The sequence below is a fragment of the Pezoporus flaviventris genome, unplaced genomic scaffold (genome assembly GCF_033815535.1).
Source record: "Pezoporus flaviventris isolate CSIRO_AGI_PZ_B2104156 unplaced genomic scaffold, CSIRO_AGI_Pfla_v1 ptg000045l, whole genome shotgun sequence".
Lineage (NCBI taxonomy): Eukaryota > Metazoa > Chordata > Aves > Psittaciformes > Psittacidae > Pezoporus > Pezoporus flaviventris.
This window is the reverse complement of record NW_026892593.1, coordinates 10,265,202-10,276,712: the sequence shown is the minus strand read 5'-3', so window position 1 is coordinate 10,276,712 and position 11,511 is coordinate 10,265,202. Positions and strand designations below refer to the sequence as shown.

The window sequence follows — 11,511 nt, the reverse complement described above, 5'->3', positions numbered from 1 at the left end:
CCTATAGAGCAGCCAGGCTGTCCTGGGTTCAGCAGTAGCAGTCATTTTTCTCCTCCTTGGTAGATGGTGTAGTGCAGTGTTTTGACTTTCAGCTCGGGAACAGAGCTGATAGCGATGTTTTGGTTTGGCCAAGGACTTTGTGAGCCTCATGCTCTGCCAGGGAGGAGGGGAAGCCAGGAGGAAGCAGAGACAGGACACCTGACCCAAACTGACCAAAGAGGTATTCCATACCACAGCACGTCATGCCCAGGAGGTAACGGGGAGTTAGCCGGAAGGGCTGGGAGACTGCAGGGTTGGAGGAGGTATCGGTCGGGCTTGGGGGGGGGAGCGAGTTATCAGTTGGTTGCTGGTGAGGTACTGTATTCTCTTCCCTTGTTATTTCCTTTATCATTGTTATTATTGGTGGTAGCAGCAGTGATTTGTGTTATACCTTAGTTACTAAACTGTTCTTATCTCAACCCGTGGGAGTTGCATTCTTTTCGATTCTCCTCTCCGTCCCTCTGGGAGTAGGGGGAGGGAAAGAAGGAGGGGAGTGAGTGAACAAGTTGCCTGACTGGGTTTAAACCACGACACAGGCATTATCACCATAATTCTCCACTTGCAGGTTCTCTTATTTCTGCCTGGTGTAACACAAGTCACTGCACAGCCGGAAGGGTTGTAATCCTGGGATGTTCTCTTTAGTGGTTGGGCTTTTCCCAGCTATGTGCTAGCAAGATGTGCTCTCCACTCTGCTACAGAGGAAACAGCACAGTGGACTTGCTGACAGTAACCTGCTGCTGCTTATTCTTCACTGCAGAGGACACAAATGTTTTTTTTTCAAGACACAACACTCCTTTTTCTGTTATGGCTGCCGTTTCTCACTCTTTACAAGAGTACATATTTTCAGCTTAATGTGTCTGTAAAGAGCAAAACCAAAGAAGCCCTCCAGTTGTGTGAGTGATGTTACAGCATAGAGTCATAGGATGGTTAGGGTTGGAAGAGACCTTAAAGATCATCCAGTTCCAAGCCCCCTGCCATGGGCAGGGACACCTCACGCTAAACCATGTCACTCAAGGCTCTGTCCAACCTGGCCTTGAACACTGCCAGGGATGGAGCATTCATAACTTCCTTGGGTAGCCTGTTCCACCACAGACAGTGATTTTTGAGAATACACCAGCCAATTCTACACCCAGGGAGGGGAGGAGGCTGTGGTCTTGTCTCCTGTTGTTAAAGTCCCACTGCTGAGGGAAGGGTGTCAATGGAAACGAGATACCCTGATCTAGATAAAAATGGCCGATTTATCCAGACCCATGTGAGATGGCTCTGTAACAGAAAGAGAGACAAGTTGCAATGATTTCCACTAGCAATCATCAGCAGTTACTATTGTGCCAGCTTTGCTGTAGTAATCTCGGGCTTTCAAACTTTTGCTAACTAATCCTTCTTTGGCTGAAATTTGGCACATGAAATAAGAATTTATTAGGAATACCTGGTGTTTTTCTGTTCTTGTTTTGGTGATTTCTTCTGGTTATTGCAAATGTAAGAGCATATTTTTTTCTCATCTCTAAGAGCATCATTAATGGACTTAGAGAGCTTGTCACTTGTTAATCTCTATCTGTCATACAAAAAAGACATCACTATTATACGTAGTCTAGTTTTTGTTTTAATTTCTTGCTGATTTATCTCCTTCTGAGTGCAGGCTTGCAACAGGCTTGCAACAGCTGCTATTGCAGGCTTATTACCCATAACCTACGTCTGCATTTGCACAACAAACTTGGAAGAAAGCAGCAGATCAAACATGTCTTTATGCATAAAAGTGGACTTAATTCTCTATTGCTTTTCACTTGGATGGAACAAGCGCAATGAAACTATATTGTATGTAATGTAAGGAGCTCTATGAAATGCAAAGCAGTGGAAAGGAGTGGCTGGTGGCATCGTACAGCTCCAGAGTCCTTTGACTCTTTGTGGTTCAAGATTCACTCAGGTGTATCTGAGACCTGAGTGGTATTATCTTCACTTTAAAGTTTTGTAATAATGAAGAGGCACCATGCTAACAAGAGAAAAGCAAACCACAGTTATCTCACTTGAAGTGGTACAAGCCAATAAGTTATGATTAAACATTCTTTTTAATTGGATATTTCACATAATTCTTGCTGCAAATATGAAAATGCAGCATGGCTTGTTGTGTTTCAATTTTGTACTCTAAAATATTTTGTTAGAAACTAGTGACCTCACCTCTAAGATGTAATTAATAGAACTTTCCTACAACATATGTGATGTAAGTAATTGCATTTCCCTACAAAATAAAGTAATGCTCTATACATTTATTATTCATTCCATTGCTGGTTAGCTTGTCCTTAATCCAATAATAAACCTTTAGTTGCTCAACTCTGAGAAGATATTTTTGATATCAAAAAGCTAACAAAATCTGTAGTGTTTGTGAGTGGGGAAGCAGACTCAGACTCTACTAATGATTAGCTCTTGGTACACAATCACTTGGAACTTGTCCAAACAGCAGTTTTTGCAAAATTTGGCTTTGTATTTACAATGCTCATTCACAACGTTATACCCATAAATAGCCACTCTTAGGCCAAAATACATATACATAGATATGTTTTATTTAGGTTTTAATTCAGCTAGGAAAACCTTCTGATGCAGTTTGAGCAGCAGCTCAACCTGAAGTAGAGGCCAGGAGCCCACAGTGGAGGGTGGGGAGGGTGAAGGACCTCATCAACCACTGCAGTTAAGCAAAATGCTTGTTAATCTTTGCACTTAGTGTACAGTGAGCATGAGGGAGTGAGCTCTCACCTGGAAGAGTATTTGGAGAGAAGTAGCAAACATGCTATAAATTAACACCCTTGCTGACTTAATGGAAACCTTCCTGCCTTAACAACCTGCTAGACAGGGGTGTGATTGATCCCACTACCCAGCAATGCTCCCTACCACAGGAAGTCTGTGTACGCTGTGACAGATGGGTGGAAACGAGTGCTGTGAGAGGAGCTGTCCCAGCCAAAGACCTGGCCATGTCCACAGCATTCTCAGCAATGGGATCACTGGGTGCTGCACCTGTGTGTGTGCTGTAGCCACGGGAGATCTGCCACCAGCAAGGGCACAGCTGAGATTTATTAAAAGGGGCTGTGAGTTAAACAAACCACAAACAGCCTGAGCGTGCTGTGGTTCAGCTGGACTCAGCTGGCTCTTTGCCCCTGAAGCTTCTCTCTACCAGGAACCTGACTACAAAAACATAACTCCTGTCATGCAATGTTGCACCAGGCGGGGTCACAAGTGCACTACTGAGAGCATGGGTCCAGTCCTGCATCTACCACTGGGTCCTTTTCTGTATCTCTATGGGAGACATCAGTCCCTCTTCTTTATTGTAAGGAATTCTGTGGAGTGAATTGCTAAACCATCCAACATCTCAGCCATCTGAGAGACGACTGTAAAAACAATTGCTCTGTCAGCTCTTTCTCATGCCTCTTCTGTGCATACATAATCCCACCAGGGGATCTGGGCTAGCAGAGTGTTTTGTTATAATCAATGACAAATTTGCTAACAATGAGTATCTTGCTGTTGTTATTTTATGCATATTCTTGAGAGATGCTGTCTGAGGGGATGGGAATGGGGAGCTGGGGAAGCACCAAATCAGGAGGCACTGGGAGGTTTGGGGTATACTTTAATAGAGGTCTGAATCTGGCATGGTTAATCCTAACAAAAAGTTGTTTCCAGCAGCTTGGCTTGCAGGAATGAACTGGGAGGTTCTGTCCACAACTGGCCTTTGCTGTCAGGAGCAGGCTTTTTATATGCAAACCTGCTGGTGCAAGCAGTAGAGGAAGGGTATTTCCTTCAGCTGGGGCTGGCTAAGTGAGGAATGGAGGAGAGGTGGTGGTGCTCTCCTGCTGACACGCCCTACAGTAGGTTGCAACTGGTACTCCCCCCAGTTTATATACTGGGCATGACATGGTATGGAATACCGCTTTGGCTAGTTTGGGTTGGGCGTCCTGTCTCTGCTTCCTCCTGGCTTCTTGTGCCCCTCCTCACTGGCAGAGCATGAGAGACTGAAAAGCCTTTGATCAGAGCAATTGCTACTGAGCAACAACTGAATCATCGGTGTGTTATCAGCACTGTTGTCAGACTGAAGCCTAAACACAGCACTGCACCAGCTACAAGGAAGAAAATACCTCGACAAGCTTGTGAGGTGGGCTGATGCCAACCTTATGAAGTTTAACCATGCCAAGTGCAAGGTCCTACACCTGGGTCAGAGCAATCCCAGGCACAGCTACAGGTTGGGCAGAGAAGAGATTCAGAGCAGCCCTGTGGAGAAGGACTTGGGGGTGCTGGTTGATGAGAAAATGAACATGAGCCGGCTTCAGTGTGCGCTCACAGCCCAGAAAGCCAACCGTATCCTGGGGTGCATCAAAAGGAGCGTGACCAGCAGGTCGAAGGAGGTGATCCTGCTCATCTACTCTGCCCTTGTGAGACCTCACCTGGAGTATTGTGTGCAGTTCTGGTGTCCTCAGCATAAAAAGGACATGGAACTTTTGGAACAAGTCCAGAGGAGGGCCACAAGGATGATCAGGGGACTGGAGCACCTCCTGTATGAAGACAGGCTGAGGATGTTGTTGCTGTTCATTCTGGAGAAGAGAAGGCTGCGTGGAGACCTCATAGCAGCCTTCCAGTATCTGAAGGGGGGCTATAAGTATGCTGGAGAGGGACTCTTCATTCGGGACAGTAGTGATAGGACAAGTGGTAATGGGTTAAAACTTAAACAGGGGAAGTTTAGATTGGATATAAGGAGGAAATTCTTTCCTGTTAGGGTGGTGAGGCACTGGAACGGGTTGCCCAGGGGAGTTGTGAATGCTCCATCCCTGGTGGTGTTCAATACCAGGTTGGACGAAGCCTTGGGTGATCTAGTGTAGTGTGAGGTGTCCCTGCCCATGGCAGGGGGTTGGAACTAGATGATCTTAAGGTCCTTTCCAACCCTAACTATTCTATGATTCTATGATAAACCAATAGAAGAATGCATAGTAGAAATCTCAGCCATGGACTTGTCTCTCTAACCTGGTCTCAGTGTCCCTGCCAGCAAGGGCTTCCTGTGTGAGAGAGAGGCTGCAAATGAAGGAGCAGGGAGCTTGAGGCAAGAGAGATTTGGTAAATGTGTGAAGAGGAAGAAGCTGCTGCAGCGTTTCCTCTCTTACGCAAGAGACAGCTCAGGCTTCCATGTAGCTGAACTCCGTGAGGGTCCTGGAGCAAGCATCTATCAAGCATCAAGCAGAGGTGTTGGTACTGGGAGAGCCCAGGCAGGAGCAGAGGAAGGGGCCCGTGATAAGCAGCAGAAGCTGCTCTCACCAATGCACCCCCTTACCTCCCTGCCTGGTTTCCCCCACACCTCTAAGGAAAATACTGTTTGTCATTGGGTTCATATTTGGCAGCAGAGAAAATCTGTTCAATGACTACCCATTTAGCTTCATTTCCCTGTATTTCTACTTGAGAGCTTTGACTAGTGCTATTTATAACAAGAGTATTAAATCTGAAGTCAGGCCTTGCTCCTGGTTATGACGGCTGGCAGAAGGTTTGCCCTCTAATCCTACTTCTGCTTTTGCACCTCTTTTACCTGCACAGTCCAGGAGGATATGTTCTTGTTCTGTTCATGGCTCGGTTTTACACTTATGTTAAACAAGAAAAATAGATGTGCTGTGTAATGGTGCTTGCTTATTCTTCATCAGATGTGACCTTACACGTGTAGAAAGTGCTTTACACCTCCCTAAAAGGAAAAAAGGCAAAAGCAAGTTGGAGCCATACCAACCAACCCAGAAGCAAAAGCTACCAGAAAGATAAACTGTCATCCAAACACAGTAGTGACTGAGCCACAGGATGGGTCCAGCAGCAGCTCTCCAGCAGCTGCAGCCTGCCAAGAAACCAAGGGCTGCTGCCATCAAGATTTTGTGTTTCCGATAACTGTGTCACTTGGAATGTGGCCATGAACATCACCCACAGAGAAAGGCAGGGCAGAGGAAGGCAGTGGCAGCCCTCCCACCAGGCTGTCTCCTCGCAGCTCCACCTCCGCCTGCCCTCTCCCCACTGCCTGCATTGACACAAAGCTGTATTTAAATGTCTCCTCCTGCCTTCTGCTGGTGCTTTTTCACAGAAACCTTTGCCTTTTGGCTGGTGAACAATGAGAAGATGAGCACTTCTCATGGCTATCTCCATTCCCAGGGATGGGGGCTCTGCAGACCTCTAATGGCATCTTAACTACCCAAATTTCTTTCAAGCCTTTCTCCATTAAATGGAGCAGTACCTCACACATCAGATGTCCGTATGTTAAGAGCCATAAGATTTTGAGGTTTGCAGATAAGCAAGAAGAAGTGCAATGAAAGGACAGATTTTCTCAGTATCTACAGAGGACTGTATTTATGTTAAGGCTGGCTATCCTGTTTCAGCCTGGAGCAGTGTTCCACCCATGCAAGACTTTATTTTCCAGGGAACTGTGTCTTTGGGGACTTCTTGATTTCTGGCTATTGCCTGGCTGAAAAAAGTGACCCAGTCCTGACCAAGCCTTGCTTCTCTGGTGGGTTCCCCCATGTTGCTGCCTATCAAGGGTGCCCTTGAAGTTATTTTCATCAGGAAGCACAAGGTCTGCTGCACGATGGGGAAAAAACTGCAATCCTTCCCCTGTTCAACACAGAGTTAAGCTGGCACTGCCTAGTGTTTCCAACAAGACAAATCCCTGCACTGGCAGAACCTCCATAACTACGTTAATTTTTAGGCACCACTTGCAGTGTTACTTGCCCTAGTCCTTCATTGTATGAATAGCAGTGGTACTAGGCAGTGTAATAGTCTCCCCTTAAACTTCAATGGGGATGTTTCCACCGCAAAAAGTAATACCACGACAGGTGATTTTTCAATGGCTCTTTCAAGAAACAACAAAGAGAAGGAGAATTTTCCTTTAAAGACATAAACCTGCCCATCTGAGTGGCTGCATGGCAGCATGGCAACTCCTGGCCCAGCAGCCTCGCACCCAGCAGCACCAGGCAGGCATCTGGACACTGCTCCAGCTGTGTTTAGTGCCATGGACCAAGCTTCCAACCGTCATGGCCACAGAAAACAGTGGAAATTTTTTTGCTATGGAGTAAGTAAATCACTTGAGACTGAGCTCCACAGAGGCTGCTTAGCTCACCTTGCATGTCCTTGTCCTAACAGGAAGAAAGAAGAAAACAAAAACAGAAAAGGAAGTTATTGGGGTGATTTAATGAGTGTTATTTGTAAACCCTTTCAATTATTTTTCCCATCATGGAGGCCTGGGAGGCTATGTGCTCTTTGTGAGGTGTCTGCAATGAGCTGAGGCCACATCTGCGGAATATTGCCGACTTGGACACGATTCCTGCCCCTCTGCGTGTCAGAAATAGGCCTGGCTGGCAGAAGCCAAACCTTTCACAGCAACCATCAGCTTTGTGTAGCTGTGATTTTGGTCTTGGGGGTTGGGCTCCCCCCGGCCCCTAATTGTACACAGAAGACTTCTGCCATTGGCCGTAAGCGACTTGGAGCTGAGTCGCTCCTGTTGCATACTCTGAAAGCGACGGCAGCCGCAAGGAAGCATTTTCCAAGTTCTAAAGGAAAAAGGAGCCTGCCCTCTAGCTGCTAAGCGCGCACACGTCTCACTTCCTCGGCTCTCCCGCGGCAGGCAGGGCTCAAAACCAGGTTTGCTTCCTCCCCTCCTGCTTCCTGGGCTTTGCTGTTTCTTGCCCTGCTCGGGGGCTCCAAGCTGGGTTTGCTACGCGGTTCCCCTGCACGGACATGACCTCCTGGATGGGGTTTAACTGATAGGTAGGACTGCGTGACTTCTGCACGGTGCAACTGATTCTCTGAGCTACAGGGCAGCAGTTCGTGGTGTAAGTTCACCTGCGTTGCCTTAATTAAAGCGAGGAACCAGTTCCCGAAGGGCAAGACCATTTCTCACAGCCCTCGGTGTCTGGTGATGCATAGCAGCTAAGGTCAGCACCTGAATTTAAACCAGGTGTAAGATACGGAGCAGAGCAAAAATGGGTTCGAGCATCAGTTCAAATACATAGAGAGATACTATTTGGATAAAACAACCGTCTTGAAAAATACAGGAGAAAGCAAGAGGTCACCTGGTGGGGGACTGATACTCTAAAGTATAATGCCCCTGAAATGCAGAAAGGTTCAGCATTTTGATTTTAAATGATGAGAAAACAAACTGATGCTTGTGCTTGCTTATATATACTGGCACAAAGGCACATGGCACCATACAAAGACTGCTGTACAAAGCAGAGGCAGGGGCCCTGGTTTGAGAAGCTAATGGCTTGAAGCACCTCAAAAGACTTTTGGCTTTCAGAGCTGAGTAATTGAATCAGCTGTGAGGAGACAGTAACACAAAGTGTGGCTGGATAGAAATGTAGTTTGGAAAAAGCAGGGGAAGGAGGGAAGGTTGTACCATAAGGATCTTTCTATGGCATTTCCTCACTTTTAAGTTTGTTGTTCTGGAGTTCTTTTAAAGGCCCAGAATACAAGATCGGGCCCTTAGCATATTGTAATATAGGGAAAAAAGGAGGAGAAAATGTGGATGGAAAAGAGGAGAAAAAGGAGCAATTTCCCCCTCTCATACTGGGCAGTTGCTACATGTATTCTTCTTGGTTACATTGGCAAAGGGAAAAATTATTTTTGGCATGTCTGCTTGTTGTCTGTGTTGAAGCCTGGCAGTGGCCATTCACAAACACAAAGCAATTTCTCCAAGTGGTCCAAAAGGAAAAAATGGTAAACCATTTAGAAATGTTGAAAGAATTGCATTGGTTTGGGAGTTTTGTTTTGTTTTGTTTTGCATAAAAATCAAACAGTTTGTTGCAGGAAAAGGAAACTTCTGGCATTTTCAGCAAGGATTATTCCGTTCTCAAGCTTTTGAAATTAAAGACAAGAAATAAATGTTTGGGGGGCTTCTTTTTTATTGCTGCCTCTGCCTAATGCAAGTACTGGAGATAACATGTATTGGATCCAGATCCTTCTTTTGCTTGTGAGCTGGACACCCATTGCACCAGTTTAATGATGGCAAAATTCTTCCTTTCATAACTGCAAACAGGTGCTCTGTGTCCTGTGGCGAGGCATCCTGGCTGGAGCTGGGCTCATCCTGAGCAACCATGGTGCTGGCAGTCCTCGAGGGGTTTCCACTGACCTCTTCTGCAGGCATGGCATCACTTTTCCAGCAGCACTTAGGGGCTGACCAAGGCACAAATGTATTTGTCACCACGGTGGTTAGGTCACCATACTGAGAAGGGAGGAAGTCTAATTGAATTAACTGTTCTGGAGACAAAACAGTTCTTGACCAAAACTTCCTCTTTCTTGGAGAAACAACCTAACCACTAGGCTATGCTGTTACACGTTTTATCTGTATGAAGATGGCTGTAGGGCATTCAAAAAGTAGCTGATAAAACCCTCCCTGACCCTTGGAAGACACTCGGAAGAGAGAAAGGGGAAGACCGCGTTAGACCCTTTTGGTTTAATTTTTTTAAAACCTGGATTTTAACTAACCTGTGAATTTTGTGGCAACTGTCTGACATCACTGAATGCTTCAAAGTAACATGTACAGCCCCCTTTCCTCCAGACATGTGGTCAAGGTGGTGGGGCAGAGGGGTTAAGGTGGGCAGCCAAAGCAGGTCAGGGTCCAGGAAGGCTTTGGACATGATGGGCAAACAGGAGAGAGCTGTAAGCAAAGCCCAAGGTGGTGGAAATTCCTTGCGGGGGTCTCTGAGGGTGCAGTGAGGAGGGAGAGCTTGCTCGTGCTGACGAGAGGCAGCTCTTGGGACAGGACGTCAAGGAGAAGATTTGCAGCAGTGCCTCGGCTTACTTCTTCAGTAGCAAGGATGAGACGTAGTGAACAACTGGCAGAAGCGGCGTGTCTGGATGTTGTGACTAATAAGGAATTTCGCACTTCGGAAGCCACTAGGTGGCATATGAGGTGTAGCAGAAGCAAAGCACAGTAGCTGCCGGAAGAGCAAGTCGGGCATGGCTAGAGGGCCCATAGCCCAGCTCAGGCAGTTGTGCAGGAGCCAGCTAGTTGCAATACCTCCATATTCTAACATGCCACAAAAGTGGGGCTGTTGTGGGGTTTTCTGGCTTTTTTTTTTTCCTTAAAAAAAACCCCATTTTTTAAAGATGGGGTTTGTGGGACACTGTTAACAGGCAGGAACCTGCCCATGGTTCACCAAAAGGACCTTTTGGGATGCAAACTGGGGGATGTAGCTCCCAACCCTGTAGGCAGGCCATGGCTGAGCCTTTGCAGCATTTACCTCTTGCTGTGTTTTCACTTCAAATTGAAACGGAATGTTATTTTTTGTTAACATTCACCAGCTTGGATATATCTCTGGCCAAATACATTTTATAAAGGTCACTGAACAACCACCATTGATCGCTACCTACTATTGCCGGGGACAGTGTTGAAACACTTGTCCAGCTCTGTCACCTCTGTTTTGTGCTGAACCATTTGGTCATTTTCTTGTGGGTTTTTGCTGTTGATTGTTTTCTTGTTTGTTTTAATCCTCAAGTTGAACAAACTCCAACAAAGATCCCATGCAAACCCAGCTGACTAATGAAGGCTACTTACTTCTAGTGATGGGTCACAAATACATCTTTGTTTCAATAACTAAAACCATCTTCTGCAACATGCTTTTGATTCATTCCTCCACTGGTATTTGCAAGTAATGCCACGGAGGCCTCTTAAATTTCCCCAGTGCAGTGCTGGCATGAACCAGCTCGGAAAAAAACCTCTGAATCCTGCCCCTCTGAATCACTTGGTCGTGGCCCAGAATTGTATTTTCTCCCATCTATTCAGCTTGCAGTAATATTGTCATTTGGAAGAGAGTATTTAGTTAATCAACTGATAGAATAATGTGCTGAAATACATGAAAAATAAGGGTTACCTGTAAAAAAAATGTGGAAGCATAAGTAGCCCTGGCTGTAAACAGAAGGATACATGTTCCACCTACTAATAAGTCCTGGTGTCTAGGAAGAGGGAGACAGAGAAGCATTTTGAAAGGCAAAGGTAGAGATTAGGTACTGTCCTTCTGCACAGGGCATCTTTTGTACAACTGCTATAGAATCACAGAATCATAGAATAGTTAGGGTTGGAAAGGACCTTAAGATAATCTAGTCCCATCAACCACAATGACAGCTGTAGGCTGGTTGTGTGAAAGGTGAAGGCAGGGACATGTTCCCACTCTATTATCTGGAATGAGAAGCCAGCCCCTAATTTGATTATGAATTACATGGGCCCGTCACTAGCCCTGGAGTGTGCTGCTTTCATCTTTCTGCCCCAGCCAGTGTGGGGGTAGTATTGGCTGGATGGTCTCCCTCTGAGTCCTGCACAGCTATCAAGGACCATCGAGACATATGCTTTCTGCTGCTTGAAGTCTTGAGTGGATTTATAAATAAAGCAACAATTGAGATGTTTTGGGAAAGACGTGCTGGTTTGACTACATGTGCTTTTTCAGCATAAATACCACTTAGGGCTTTCCAACCAAAGTGGCTGCT

General features: G+C 46.0%; 1 protein-coding gene across 1 annotated transcript in view; it reads left to right on the top strand.

The window, feature by feature from the left end:
• The first annotated feature begins 1,286 nt into the window (after positions 1-1,286).
• The window catches only part of SYPL1 (synaptophysin like 1), a 132,109-nt gene continuing 121,884 nt past the window's right edge, over positions 1,287-11,511 (top strand). Inside the window, exon 1 of the mRNA XM_061467084.1 lies at positions 1,287-1,291. The gene's annotated coding sequence lies outside the window, so the exon portion shown is untranslated. The remainder of the gene's footprint in view (positions 1,292-11,511) is intronic.